Raw genomic sequence first — 16,151 nt, forward strand, 5'->3', positions numbered from 1 at the left:
AGATCATGGCCTTGATGAGGATGATAATATTTAATTTAAAGAAGAAGTGGCAGATGAAGACATCTGTAAAAACTGAGGATACTCAATCTGACCATCTGTCCAGACCAGGAGACGTGTAATTCTGATGAATTAACAGACGATGAAGAGGATGACACTGATGAAAAGTAGGTAGTAAATTAAAATAAATGAGACCTAGAAACAACAAGAATCATATAAGAGAAATGAATGAGCAAGTGAAGTCAACATACCTCACAGTTATCTGATTGGCTCAGTACAGCTGTACTGTAGCTTATCTGAACTCTGTCTAGAGACTGCTGTGTGCTGGAGTGCAGCTCATCCAGGCTACGTGGAGTGTAATGTAGGTCAGATGTGTGAGCTGCAGTGCCGGTTCACAGCGCTGACCCAGTAACAAGCCCTCTGTCCTGTTTGCTGTCTCCTTCCTTACCTGGCACGTGCAGTTAGATTAGTCCCTCTGACTGTGTCTTACAGCCAGAGGTTTGACGAGGCAAGAGCTTCCAGCTGTCTGATCATCTGCATGATCAGCAGATGAAGGCAGCCAGGATGTCAGCGTGTCGACAGCTGGTTCTCAGTATAAGGTCCAGAAAAAACAATGGTCTCTGAGGGGTTTTATTATATACTTATTAGAAATACCGATTCACAAGATTTCTGTTTTTGGAGGGGTGGGACTGGGGGTGTGGTGATATGACCTTTGAACAGTATTGTCCATATATAGTCTATAGTATCTCATATATATATACATACATATATATATATATATATATATATATATATATATATATATATATATCACTCTGTTTTTAATATAAAAAAATATAGACTCAAGATAGACCCATAGGTATACTTTGTGGTGAATATACACTGTACATTGGTGCAAGTCAGGTGTACAGAGCAAACCATGAAAGACCAAATTAATCTGAACAGATGTGATACTACATAATGTGATAAACCCTCCAGGTGAGCAGTCTGTCTGTGATGGCAGTTGGCAGGAATACCTTTCTCCTCTCCATAACCAACTCCAAGAGCTCCAGAGAAGTCTCCGGCAAAGAGCCAGCCTTCCTGCTCAGTTTGTTCAGTTCACATACTTCAAAACAAGCCATCTAAAACTAACATTGTAATTACAAATATGAGAACATCATCATCTCAGATGAGAGAAGAGAGATTCAGATCAGATAAAGTAGTGTTTATTATATCAAACATGCTTTATAGTGCAATGTGATAGCTGTTTATTCTTATAATTAACCTTCCAGGTAAAAGAAATGAAAATAAAACATTAAAATGTCATCAGGTAAAGTAAGATATACTAGGATAGTAACATGGTAAAAGAATTACCAGTGCATGTAGTATGGTAGTATTATTAGTAGGTGATTGCAAAGTCTTTGAGTCAAGATAACAAAGGAATGATAACCTTTGCAGAAATTTTTTACACTGGAAGAGCCAAGAGGAAATGTTCTTACTGCTATTTATCATCAACTGCCATGAGAAAATACACAATGATTAAATTAATCCTGTCAAGATAAGTGACTGCTTACAACAATGTTTGTTTTTTAGTACATAACAGCATAGCTACAAAGTTGCAGTTCAAATTAGCCACTGGTTCATCTTAATAAAGTCTCTCAATATGAACTAAACCTAGTGAGTAAACACAAAAGTTACCCTGTCAAAACAGCTAGAGGTTGAACTTCAGCTGTGGTACTTTGAGCTAAATGTTAACATCAACATGCTGACATGCTCACAATGACAGAGCTAACATGTTCATTTTTATCAGGGATGTTTGCCATGTGTTGTCTATCTTAGTTTAGCATGTTAGCATGCCAGCATTTGTTAATTATTACAATTCATTTGTGAAGTGGTGATAATGATCATGGTCGCCGGGTTATGGACCTTGGTATTTTTTTTCCCTCTCAGGTGACATTTCGCATGATCTCTGTGTGTGTGTGTGTGTGTGTGAATGAACTTGATTTTATTCTGTGAACCAAAGTGTTTTGACATCGTTATAAATCCCCCTTATTGAGCTAATGTTAGAAGACACCCTAGGCAGAACAGTCAACAAATCTAAGTGAACTGTCTGCGAGCCCTGTGGTCGTATCAATCCGCCAAATAAGACTTACTTCCGTCAGTTAGAACTTATTTCTTAGTGATACGCGACTGTGACACATCGGATAGTCGGAGGGATAAAAACGAGACCAGCAGTGAGTAACATTTTAATGTCTACTAGCAAGTGTCCTCTTTTTTGAAAACCAAAATATGGTCTCCCTAGGTACATATTAACATTTCATATTTGTCCATGTTTCATATCCGTTGAACTGGTCCGTCCATAACCTGTGGGACAGCAGCACCTCCAAACGATATTTTCTATCGGCTAAATGTTATTGCTAGCGTCAGTGAACGGGAGCTAATGTTAGCTGGCTAGTTAGCTAAGCTTGCTAGCAGTGCAGTGTAAATCAGGAGGTCCCGGAACACAGAGAGGGGGGCTGTTCCAGTGGGTCACAAGTTGTCACAACAGTTTGCTTGCAGTGTCTGTGGTAAATGATTTCTGATTATTGCCTTGTGGACTTACTGACAAGAAACTTGTTTAGCTCATGTTTGCATGTTGTGCTTTGTTTTTACTTTGGGCTCATGTGTGATGAAAAATAATCATATTGATATAGATTAATAATCATAGGCAGTCAGATTATGTTGTAGTTACTTATTTTATTTACTAATTTATTTCAGAAAATTGTTAAGATGAGATCCAGAATGTTTTCAACAGTTTGTCCTAAAAGTCAATTTGCTGTTTGTAGGATACAGTGTGATTTACATGCATAACAAAAATCACCAAAATGCAGCAAATTACTTATGCTTCTGGACCTCAGTCAAAATTTAGCCCTGGCCCTGCACTGAAAGTATAAATCAAACTGAATCTCAAAATCTGTGTATCAGGTCTGTGTGTTCAGATTTGACTGAGTTATGACTCAGAGAAGGAGTACAGATTTTAAATGCAAATTGCAGCATTTGGACGCCAAGGGTTTGAAAGTACAGTGCATCACAGCCACTGCTGTAGCTCCAACTTCTGACCGTGTTGCCAGACTACAATAATTAACTTCTGTTTCCCTTTCACCCCATGCTAAGTTCTCCCTCTGTGACCACTCTTCAACTCTCCCATGCTTTTGACACATTTCTCTATCAGTATTTCTTCACATTTCCTTCGTACCTTGTTTTTCATATTTGAAAGGCAATCTTCATTTTCTATTTTCCTCTTCAGTTTATGTTGAAGTTTGCGCTTCTGTAGGGGGCAGGAATTGCCATGGTGCATATTTATGCTCATCATAACGAGGCAGTTTTACTCATTCTAAGCAAACTGCTGCTGCGCCTCTTGTGGCCCATTTAAACTGACTATGTACCATTACTTTCCTGATACACAGTCACCTATAGATATCTGTTAGGAAAAGTTAAAACTGTATGTTGGATTTGTGTTGCATTCTAACCCATAAGTAATACAGTATAGAGTAAAACCTTAAGGGGTAGTATAAAGCTACAGCCTGCAGGGGTTCAGCTTAGCTCAGCACAGAGACTGGAATCAGAGGAGCTAATGTTGCTCTGGTAATTCTGATTAAGGTATTTGATTGTGTAACACCAACTGCTCCCTGGCTCATAAAGACACAAGTAAAATATGATCCACCACTCTTATTTCCACTACAAGCTGCTTTTAGTTTATTCTTGTGCTTATTTAATGTCCTCTAAAGGACGACCATATAATTACACTGATGCACACATTATCATGTATACATTTTGTACTGCATATCTCACAAAACTGACATGATACCAGGCATTTAATAAACATGCTGTCTGAGCCTTTTGATATTAACTGCAAACATGGTGCATATTTGTAGTTCAGGGGATAAAAATACACTGCACATATGAGCAGCAATCAAACCCAATGTCTCGAAAAAGGTCAACCTCTCCGAACATCCCAACATCACAGTGAAAAGGTAAACATGGGGGGTTCATGTGTCCTTTTCACCATACCTGTTTTTTCTACTGTGATCAATTGAATTAGCAGGTGGTACATTAAGCAGCTTATGTTTAGTTTATGATGATCACCCCCCCCTGCACCTCTGTTCCTCGTTCCCATCTGACGGATGTTGAGTCTCTTCCCCGAGCTGCTCCACCTTACTCCTGTACCTGCCTTTAAGGCTCCATCACAGCTCTGTGTGTTTGTCGACTTAATGCTGGAGCAAGGCTCTAATCTGCCATTAAGACAGGGAGAGAGAGGCTTACTGGTGTTTCTCTTACAAATCCACTTCCAGAAAACCCCGGCAGAGATGCTGCACTGCATCCCAACGGATTAGTGACGGGGCTACCACCGACGGGAAGAGTGTAGAGGAGAGGAGAAGAGAGGAGAAGAGAAGGGGAAAAAGGTCAAATAGAAATGATGTGATGGAGGAAAGGTGAGGATACAAAGAGGTGGATGGATAGAGGGCTACAAGGACAGCCAAAGAGAGACAGGGAGGGAACATAGGTGAGAAAACGAAAGTGTATGTGTGTGTTCAAACATTGCATTTGTGAGAGCTTACGTGGGAATACACAAGAGAGAGAGGTGTAAAGGAAAATGACATAGGAAGGCAGGGGTGTAAGAGCAAGAAAAGGAGGACATAAAGGAGAATAGAGAAAGATGGTGGCTCTGTGTGGGTGCGCTGGTTGTAGAATGAGGGCTTGTGGGCTGTAACATTTAATATCTTGTATCCACATGGCGTTTACTTAATGTTGTGTGCAAATATCAGTTTTTGACAGAGCCCTGCTCTGCGTCTCGACCCCTTTCAACCTGTTCAAATATACAGCAGCTTTACTCCTCCATTCTTCCTCCTTTCTTTGCTCAGCCGTTGCTTTTAATGATAGCCAGACTGTACGGCCCTCGTGGTGTCACTGTGGTGGAGCCCAGGCATGACTAACACCTTTCTGAAGGCTGTCCATCTGTGGTGGGAACACCGGAGAACCAGAGCAGGGGTCTGAAATGGAGCAGTCCTGACAGGCAGATGGCTCAGCTCCTCCGTGCCAGAACTGTGCCCAGTTCCCTCCGCCCCCATAACTCACCCCCTCTTGGCTCAGCCCATCTGTGGACTGGCCTTGAGGGGAATGAATGCTGCCCCCCTCCCCAATACAGTGTCAATTGTGTTCTGGTTCATTTTAACGAGTCAGAGGTCCGTCAGAGCATAAAACACACTAAGCAAAGGAGAGCACCCACGCTCATCCAAGGAGCTGCCCCTCTAAAGGTAAATGAAGGGCTTTTTCTTTTTCCTTCTCTGCCAAACACTCTTGGCTTTCCGTGGGCAGTTGCCATGGCTACGATAAAGTAAGCGACCACCTGTGGGCTCGCTTCTGATGTAAAAGAGAAAAAGGCAAAAAGAGACAAATCACCAGATTGCAAACTGATTGACCGAGAGTACCCTGGAATAAATCCAACATTTCAGATCCTCTGATGTTTCAGGGCATTCACGCAGACAGATAAAAAAAAAAAAAAAAAAAAATACAACAAAAAAACATCTTGATTCAGCAGACAGGAGAGTCTCTGGATCAGTCAGATAGGAGCTCAGTCACAGTGGGCATGGGCAGCAGATTTTAGACCAGGTCAGAGCAGCCTGACGTCTCCCCAAAGCAACTCGCTCTGCAGATTCCTCTCCTGCTGGACATCAATCTTCAGAGCTTCTGTCTAGGCAAAGAGCAGATTTGATTTCTCCACTGAACAGTACTCAACCCTTGACCTCCCTCCCCTCAAAGCCCGGGTAGTCCCAAGTAGTTGCTATGGTTACTGTAAATGGGGTGGTAGCAGCCCTGCAGGATGCAGAGCTGCTGTGAACATTATAGGAATAGATATAAATTTGTACAAGCCTCTTGCAAGTGTAATTGAATGTAGTCAGGGAACCCGCCCCTGTCAATAAATTACCTATTTATTTCTGGCCTTGAACAAGGTGACTGTGTGTAATAACATGCCAGCACACTGTGCAGTGTGATGCTCTGAGACTGAGCAGAGGTGGATCCTGTTTAAAAACACAGTCATGTCTGAGCACCCTCCAGTCATGTGCAGACACAGCAGTGTTTTCTACGTGTGTGTATGTATGTAAGTGTGTGTGCACTAGCGTGTACTGTATGTGTACGTACATGTGTCCAAGCGTGTGAGTATGTGTTGACTTGGTGCCAGTGGGTTCCTCATGCCAGCGCCGCAGTCTGGTGAGGCAGAGCGGCATGTCGGCTGCACAGCTGCGCGCGGGCAGCTCCCATTGGTTGAGGTTAACGAGGTAGAGAGCACATCTGCATCGGAGCAGGCCACGGATGAGTGAGGCCACAGCAGAGGCTGTCATGCTCCTGCTCTCTCTCTGACTTGCCTGCATGTGTTTTTTTGTACGTGAGAAGTGCATGACTGTGGATTTATTTTTATGTTAGGAGAGGCATCAGTATGGAAATGGAATATCCTTTTTTTCTAGTACAGGATTATTTGCATTAGTTTCCCAAAGCATTTACCACATGTGCAGATGTGTGCATATACATATACACTGTCAGAGTAAGCCCTGTCGCTGCCTATAGTTAGACGCTGTTTGGGGAAATGAATTGCGAATAACCAAGATCTTCTAAACACTTACCACTTACTATTCCTTTCCAGAGCTGTCAGCCATATAACATGGTCTTCATCGAGAAATGGTGCTTGCTCAGTTGACATGGAGCTGGATCTTTTGACTTGTGAGCTCAGTAGCTTATCCATAGCACTTTCTGGACTGTAAGCTAAGCATGAAAGAAAATTCTTGACCTCAGAGATAGTCTGACAAAAGAATCCCACCTCCAGGTCCATTTGCTAGCTTTTTTGATATTTTGCAACCACATCACATGGTATGCATCAGTGGATTTCAGTAGCTGTTATGATTTCATCCATTTAGCCTAGTTTTAAACTGTACGTCTTACACATCTCATAATCTGCAAAGTGATGCTTACTGGAACGTGTCTGATTGCTCATGTAGACAGTGGCCAAAAGTAGCAAAACACATTATGAAGACACCTCAAGATTTTGATTCTGTTTCTAAAAAAGAAATTTTGACTTATCAAAACCACAAGTGACAAAAGAATGAAGCAGTTATGTGAGTATGTTTAAATGCACTCTAGTGCCCATGTGAAAAGATTTCTGTGCTAGATCAGAAACCTGTAAATGCACTTATGATAAATTTAAATTTGAGCTACTCTCAGTGGTAGAAAGTAACTAAGTATATTTATTCAAATATTTTACATAAGAATAGTTTTGAGTTACTTTACTGTCTACTGCTACTGCACAAGATTTTTATCACTAATGTTAATCTGACAGCTTCAGTTACTGGATACTTTGCATGCTTTGATTTTAGTGATAATGAATAATGCATATGTGTAACTCTGTGCCCAGGCTTGTTTTGTTACCTGTTCTTAACTGGATTGTTGTAATATGCTGTCTTGTGTTGCATGTCTTGCTTGTCTCTTATCTTTTGAAAAATATAATTTAAATCCAATAATACACATGTAATTTAAATACTAATATAGCCTCTTAAAGGGGTGATTCTTCAGGTGATTTCCCTTTTTTTGATACTAATAAAAATCTTATCCCAAATATGGCTATTACCAGATTAAGATTCAAAACCATATTGATAATCTTCAAAAGACTACTGAAATCCCTACTTTCCTGCTTGGATTTTCAGTGCAACAAACAAGGAGTCAGTGCTCGAATTACAAGTGCATCTGTTAGGAAAACAAAATCAGCAAACTTATCACGGTAAGGGGTGCAGTCATGCGAAGGCAATAAATTCTGGGAATAAACCTGCAAACTGCCTCAGCAAAGAGGAGGAAGTGGTAATATGATTCCATTCACTGCTCCCACTCACCTTTGAGTGGTTTTATAAATACCAGGATTTAGTCACACACCTTTGCTGAGCATTTTTTACAAAGTTCTGCGTCAACTCAAGAAGCGGTGGCTCTTATTGTGGAAATATTGTCCAGTAGTGTGTCTTACAGTGTCAAAAGACTGAATGACACTCAGTGGCTGTTATCCTCATTTGGTTCTTGTTATTTGTCTAAATGAGTGTTCATGCTTGTTTATGCGTGCACTGTCCTCGGCCTCACTACGGTCTACTGCTAAGTATGAATGTGAGTGTATTCAGTCATGCATAAATATGTCTTTGTGCTTAATGGTGTTGTAGTCCACAGTAGTATCTATCTAGGACAGTAGCATGTAGTGATTGTTGTTTACACAGCCTATTTACATTAGAAAGCCTTGTAACAATAGACAGTCTCAACATGTAGATCCCATAGCCGGGGGTTTTTAGCGTTGAAACCCATCGTCCTTATTGTCTGTCTCACCCAGGGAATGTAGAATTAACAGATTAGCCAACCAGAGGGGAGGGAAGAAGAAAACGCCTGCATCTGCTGTTTGATTTAGAAAAGGAAAGACAGCGGTGATTGTTTGAGCAAGCATGTATGATTTCATATGTCTATTTGAGGATAATGACTGAAATAGTATGCACACAGGACCTGATGAATGCAAGCAGGCCCTGATAATGTGCTAAAGCAAGCTCCTTCCTTGTCTTTCGTTCCTCCCTTTTTTTCAGTCTACATACTAAATGTGTGTTTGTGTGTGTGTGGAGAGGAGTCTATGAACTGAAGCCTGTGTGGAGGGTGAGATGGAGAGAGACAGACAGAGAGAGAGAGAAAGAGAGAGAGCACAGAGATGAGTGGAGAAAGAGGGCAAACATATTCCTCTTTACCTTGGATTCACTGGCTGAGTCACTGCAGATGGAGGGCATTTTTCATGCTGCATTGCTACACAGTTCTCTTTACTGCGTTATTTTTTATGACACTTCTCCCCAAGGATGTTGGGGTCTTAAGGAGGCCCCTGACTGTGATTAATATAACAGGCTGCTGTTACCGACTGACATTTGAGCTTCTCCTACACCATTATGCTTCTGCTTCATTCTTCATCAGACAAGTCATGGCGACAGCCGCACGTCACGCTACAGTACATGTGGTTTAGTGGCAGTTAGCAGAATATTCAAACCTCCATCTGGCTCTTTCTGTGTCTATTTCTCATTTTACTCTCATTGTCTCCCACCTTTGTCTCTCCTTCTGTCACTCACTGCTTCCCTCAGATCCTGTTTCTCTCCTCCTCCTTCAAACACACACATGCAGCATCTTTCTCTCTGTGTTTCTATTCCAAGTAGGTTGCGAGTATCATACTTGGCTGGGCAGCTTAAATGAAATTCAGTTAGCCATCATCAAACATCACTTGTTTGCGCTGAGAAAGTTTCTGGTGTAATTATACAGCAGATTCAGTCTTCATTAGGATTTAGAGTCGTGTTCTGAAGCGATGTATCTCAACGCCCCCCGTGGAACAAATCAAAACTGGGTCAGAGCCTCAAAATATCAGAAGAGGAGCCTTATTATCATTTCTGTGTATTGTCAGGATTCATATTCTGCCAGATAAAAACTCTCTAAACAATAGGTTGGCACATTAAGGATGGAGATGAGGATATGTTGGGAGGAGAGGGAAACTCAGACTCCAGATGTCAGTGAAGCAGCCTCTGTGGTGGTGTGTGTGTTCGTCCAGAGCAGCCTCCAGCTTCTAAATAACCCACAGTCAACATCTTGGTGAAATGACTCCTGCATGACGATCAAAGCCTCTAATCTGGGCTCCGCACCAGTTAAACTCCCAAAATCTCTAGTGAATATCTCGGGGCAGCCCCTCCACACGTGGAACTGTGAGTGGAAAGCCTGCCTGTGTGTCAGTGTGCCTCGATTTGCATCTGGCGTGCGTGTGTGTGTCATGTAAAGTACGAGTGGGTGGTTAAATATATATGTCAGTTTGACACAGAAAGGTGTGCAGCAGCTGCACCCATCTGTCTGCATGTGCACAGGAGTGTGATGATGTGAAGATGTGTATGTTGGTGTGCCTGTCAGGGCTGTGAAGGGGAGGTCTGAAGGCATTTGGATGCTCTTGATGGAAAATCAAATGCTCCCCGGCTCCCCCCGCTCCCTCGCCTCGCCTCCCTGTGCAGAGCTCCACTTTTCTGACGCACTCCTTAAAGACGCGCTCCATCTGGGTGCCACACTGCAAAATATACCCATCTCAGCTCATCATTTATCTGGGATTGAGCCTTAACATCTTGTTCTTCCTTAAAAAAAATGAACGCATATGCCAAGAAATGAGAAAATCTGACTTGTTTACAAAGCTTGTTCACCTGTTTCAAAAATGTTTATGTCTTGAAATATGGCAGGAGACTACAGCATTAATGTGAAAATAGCCACAAATATTCTTAAACTGTGGGTATTTGCACTGGAAACCAGTAAAATAATCTCCACCTAATAGACAATGTTGTTTTTCACTTGCTTTGAGAAAAGTAGTTTTTTTAACATCAGTTTATAGTTTTCCTTTACCGCTAATTTAAATGTATTCATTGTTTAAAATACATTATTACCAATTAAATAATAAATATTAGTTTATTTAAAATAAATGCATGCAGGATACATGTGCGTGCATTTACATTTAGCTAACACTATTGCATTTTATTGTAAACTTGAAAATCTATATCCCTATTCTCCACTCACAAAATTTCCAGTTATCTTCATGCTTCTATGATGATAGTGTCCATGAATGTCTGTGATGATGATTGGTCCTAGTCTATGTGTATGTCCAGTCATTGAAGCAAATCAGAGGATTGTGTGAGTAGCTGGCTCACCCAAAACTGCTGGTAGTTAAACACACTGAGCACCAGTCTTTGCAATCTCATTGTACTTTTAGTATAATGACAATAAAGGGCATTCTATTGCAGCTGGCAGCCTGGCTACAGCTAACTCTCTTCAGTCATTCATTCAGCTGTTTTCAAAGGAGCTACATACTGTCTAGTTGATATCTGGTTTTATGCATTAATGAACAGCTACAAATAAGTAGAATAGTATAGGTAGCTCAGTTTGGTTGTAATGGATGCGTCTACAAGACTAGCAGTGGGCAACATCTGAGAATGCTGTGTGAATACTCAGATTAAGGGGAACTTTTCCAGCTCTTCCTGTTTTGCTGGTATTGCATGAATGCAGCATCATTGTATAATTCTTCTGACAGCAGATTTAGTCAGCAAGGATATGCTTACCAAGGTAGCTAGCTAGCACTACCTGGAGCTTACAGACACCATGCACCTATCTTTTTACCACTATCCTCCATCCTTAAGTGCATTTCTGATAGTGTTTTTTATCTAGTCAGGGCTTCAAAGACTAAAGGTCTTCTCAAGATGGACAGTTTTGCTATGCAGCAGTGACAGATACGACACACAATTTGGAAGGTTTATTTCTAAAAGTGGAAGGGCACAGCTGAAGCTGTGGTTCTCCTCTGTCCTGCATTTACTGTCTTCAGTTTGTCCTTCCCTGATGGATTGCTATAAGGAGCAGCAGGGAAACCCGTTTCTCTCTCTCTAGATACATTTGATGCTTCTGTATGTGTCTTGGGATTTTATGCACTGAAATGTGCCATGCACACCCACACGGACACACTGAAAAACACAGTCACACGCGCAGAGGCACATGGGGTGAAACACACATTCGTACACATACACAAACACACCCCCTCTATGCAGTGCAGTAAATACAGTGATTGTATTTTAGCTCCATTTTCTCCAGGGTGGTGACAAGTCTTTTTTCCTCTCACATGGTTGAAATGAAATCCAATTATATCTGTAATGGCGCTCCAACTCTTCTTCTGCTTTGAAGGAGTCAGCTTGCTTGAGTCACCACTGTTGGACCCAAATGTGTTCAGTAAATCAGTGATGCGCAATGGCGCAAATGTGCAGTGGAGACAGATGTAGTGTGTAAGTGCATGTGTCTCTGTGTGTGTGTGTGTGTGTGTGGTCTGATGCTTCTTTTGTAGGCAGCTAACATCCAGAAGTGACTGAACCCCCGTCAAACTTTGTTACTCTGCTAAATGTGTCGCATGTTGCGGCAATGGCTGTCTATTTGCATATTTTAATTAAATAGCAGGAATTTGGAATTAATCACTTCCTAAATTTATGGGGTAATTATATGGTGTTTGTCCTTGACTTGGCAGCATCACCCACCCATGAATAAATTCATCATAGTCTTGTGATGGCAGACAAAGTTACGCTGACACCTGCAAACTTTGTTTCCTGCACTTACCCCTCAATTACCCTCTTTTACTTTGTCTTCTGACACAATAAATCACATACTGTCACATTGTCTTTGTCATCAGGCCCCTGTGACAATCTGATCACAGTCGTGTGTGGGTGGAAAGATCGTGTACAATATGTCCTTGTATGCATGTGTGTATGTGTGTATGCGTGTTTGTAGTTGTTTGTACACATTTTTGTTGGGACCAGTAGTCTCCACGGAGACCAAAACCAAGTCCTAATTAGGCAAAACAAAATTTCAAAGGTCCTGGATTAGGTTAGTAAGATGGTGTGAACTAAGGTTAGGTCCACAGTGAATAGAAGTCAATGCAATGTCTTAACAAGGATAGCTGTGCAAACTTGTGTGTGTTTACATTTCTGTTACTGTCTGGGACTGTGCAGGTATGAACACCAACCTTATCAGCACCAGTGGTCCTCATGGAGACTTTGAACAGATAATACATCCTCACACACTGAGCATAAGCTTCAGCCATGTGTGTATGTATGTCAGTACAATGTCTTAGCAAGGATAGATGCACAAACGTGTGTGTGTGTGTGTGTGTGCATGCACGCGCGTGTGTGATGGGATTTTTAAATACTTTGAGCGCTCGCTAAAATAAAGGGCCTCTTTGACATACCGGACATGAACGAGGTGGCGCGTGTTTCCATGGTACCCCAAAGAAGCTGCTGTGTGCTCAGAGTTGCTGATTGGGCAAAGAAAGTGACATCTCACTGTTCTCACCTTTTCCCATGAGTTGTAGAGACCCACATCATTGGGATATTTGCCTGCTCATCAAATCGTGAGAATATGCAGGAACAAAAAAGATGCAAATGTCCCACGGAGTTAGGGCTTTGCCAGATTTCTATAACAGACAATAATCAAGATGTTCAGACCCCAAATAACTGGCTTAAGATATCTGTACACTATTTACAGAATAGTGTATTGTAACCACATTATGTTTGTGCTTCTAATTAAGAATGCAAGTTCAGCAGATGGGTTTAAATCCATTGCATTCTCCCTCCCAAAATGCAAATTGGCACCTGTCATTGTCCATCTGCTTTATTTCCTGTTCTTGTGATTTAATATCAGCAGCTAATAAGCCCTCACACCTTGAGCTTAAGCTTCAATCATGTGTATCCACCATGTTATTAGAGTGAGTGATTCCATGCTGCACTATGGATTTAACCTGTTAACCAGCCTGGATTTTGTTGTCTCTAATAGCACATCAACACACTCAAATTTCCTCCCAGTTCACTGTTGATGTTTTTATATTCAACTACTGTATGACATTCAGGCATATTCAAGAAATCCAAGGTTACTTAGATGACACAACAGACTTGTCACACTTTAAACCAACAAAACTACTGCACATAGGACTTGTTTCAACTCGAATAGAAAACTAAGTAAGCATAACATTCTCACAAATTAGTGTTTTCAAAATCAGTGGAGTGGTTGCTTCAGGATTTCCATGGTCTGATTATCTCAAGTTTTATGAGCAAGATTTTCTCTAGAACTCTGTGACCTTGACAAGACAGCTGGTCTGGCTACATGAGATTAATGAGCTGCTGTTGTGGTTCTCAACCTCAGACAAGTCACAACAATGGCAGAGAGCGTCAAGATGCAAAAGCAAAACAAGGCTTAATGTGTGACACATTTTAAAACTCCAATGGCGGACCCAATTACTCTCCCATTAGCTCTTTTTTTGTTCTTCACCAAATCAAGAGGGAACTGGACACAAGAATGATGAGCACAGCAAGAATGAACCAAAACAGTAAAATTGGACAAAAACACAAAACAATGAGGTGAAAGACACTAAAAGGCTTTGTAAAATTGAGAGAAACTGTGGAGTTTGGTGATTTTGTAGTAGGTCTGTCAGTACAAGTGACCACTGTGACATATGTGTTTATATAAAAGTCCTGACAGTTGGAGCTTTAATACAGTTAGCAAAACAAGGTCCATTCATGAACTGTTCTAGAACCTTTGATTGTGACATATCTGTAAGTCCATGACAACTGGGCAGCTCCATCTGCTGTGGAAAGATTGTGTGATATGATCAAAAGCTCCAGAACAACTAATGACGGGGGCTTGTGGTGAATATCCTGCTTATTTCCCTTGATAAAAATAATGGGTGTACAGGTGCTCTGTCCTCTGAGTACGGCCTCCAGACCTCCTGGTGTCTGAGTACATTATGATTAGCCATGCTACAGGAAATGCAGTGGCCTGGGGTGAGACTGATAAAAGGAGAGGAACTTTTCAGCAGTCAGGGTCAAGGGTCACATCACATATATTGATGTCAGGCTTCTCCCTGCCATGCCTCTCTGAATACTAATCACTCTAAACACTGCTACGACAATACGATCTGACTTGATTAAAACAGTCCATTAGCATAGAACCCAGAGTAGGCTGAGCAAACAGTCCTCTCTCTATAACATGCTCATTCTGCGACTGTTTTCTTCTGTCGAGAATACAGCTGAATGGCTTGATCAGTGGTCAAGTCTTTAGCAAGCCCTGTTGAGGGACAGGAAGCATGCTGTTTAGTAGGCATGTTTTCTGCCATTTGAGTACATGTTAAGTTGTGATCCCGAAGCAGCTATTCTGTCATTGTAACCAGGAACTAGCTATTGATCAGGTTTCACTCCAGGGTTTCGCTGGGGGGCCACCAGTTAACCATCTCTCCTCTGGGAGATGACTAATCATTTGCCGTGTTGCAGCAATGCGAATTTTGACCGCGCTAATCTCTGGATTGAATGGAGATTAGTCGCCATGTGGGGTGATGACTCCCCTCTTTGTCTTTTTTGTCTGGATGGGGATCTGCTCGCCTTATCTTATCACTCTGCCTCATTTCTCCGGGGCAGTTCCCCATCGTTATCAACCCGGCTCCATCTACATGGAAATCAAAGCCTTTGCAGAAGCGGAATACGATTAGGGGAGGTGGGGAAGAAAAGTCGACTCTTTCCCCTCTTGATTCATGCTAATAATACACCGCGGCAACCCTACGGAGAGCTGAGAGACTGAACAACAACAAACGCTCCCTGTTGTTGTGAAGGTGGGTGGATGGACGAACAAGGTGGCACAAGAGCGATGTGTTCATGTGTAACTCATGAAACATTTCATCTGCAAGGCTTCTTTTTGTCTGTGGGCCTTGAAAACGAGGATTAACTCTCGCCTCACAGGACCCAGCTGCCTGCTTCCACTGCTGACACTGACCTCCTTTGTTTTTTTTAATGACCAAAGAGTAGATGCCTGTGTGCATTTGTGTGTGCGTGTGTGTGTGTGTTTATGTGAGTGTGTGCGTAGGGTAGCAGAGGTGGCTGCTGAAGGGAGGGCGGGTTACAGAGGGGATTAGAACCCACACAGCAGCCTCCCTCCCCAGTAAACAAAAGTACATGCTACTGTACAGTGTGTGTGTGTGTGTGTGTGTGTAAAATGTATAACATGCCACTGCCACTGCTGGTGACACCAGACAAAAAGAGAAAGACTGAGTCCATCTGTGAAAGCAGCGGGATTAAGCTGTGCTCAAGCCAAGAGCTACACGTCAATCAGCCGCTAAGTGTACGTGCAAGCGTGTGTTTGTGTCTGTGTGTGTGTCACATACACAAGTTTACACCCACATAAACACACAACTCTTGTCCAGCAGTGGGGGAGGGAGGACCCCAACACTGTTGTTTTCATTTATAATCTGTGGGATGGAGAGAAGCCAGCGATACATCAATCACACTCAGAGGCTGCAACACAACAAAAAAAAAGGGGGGGAGAAAGAAAAAAAACTTTTATGTAGCTTGCGAATTCCTTCTGCACCCAAGCATGAATCAGACACGACTGGCATCTTTTTGCCACTGTAATGCTGAATGTAGAAAATGCTTGACACAAAAAAAATACTTCACGCTCACCATCATCTGCTGGAATGAGGCCCCGACCTTCTTGTCCACGGTCCCACACATAGTCCCCCAACCACCAGTCAACCCCCTCCCCACCCC

General features: G+C 42.1%; 1 protein-coding gene across 1 annotated transcript in view; it reads left to right on the forward strand.

Annotated features, from left to right (window-relative positions):
• Positions 1 to 2,051: 2,051 nt before the first annotated feature.
• The window catches only part of LOC108883846 (disabled homolog 1), a 58,273-nt gene continuing 44,173 nt past the window's right edge, over positions 2,052 to 16,151 (forward strand). The window contains exon 1 of the mRNA XM_051070131.1: positions 2,052 to 2,210. The gene's annotated coding sequence lies outside the window, so the exon portion shown is untranslated. The remainder of the gene's footprint in view (positions 2,211 to 16,151) is intronic.

Source organism: Lates calcarifer, linkage group LG4, assembly GCF_001640805.2.
Source record: "Lates calcarifer isolate ASB-BC8 linkage group LG4, TLL_Latcal_v3, whole genome shotgun sequence".
NCBI lineage: Eukaryota > Metazoa > Chordata > Actinopteri > Centropomidae > Lates > Lates calcarifer.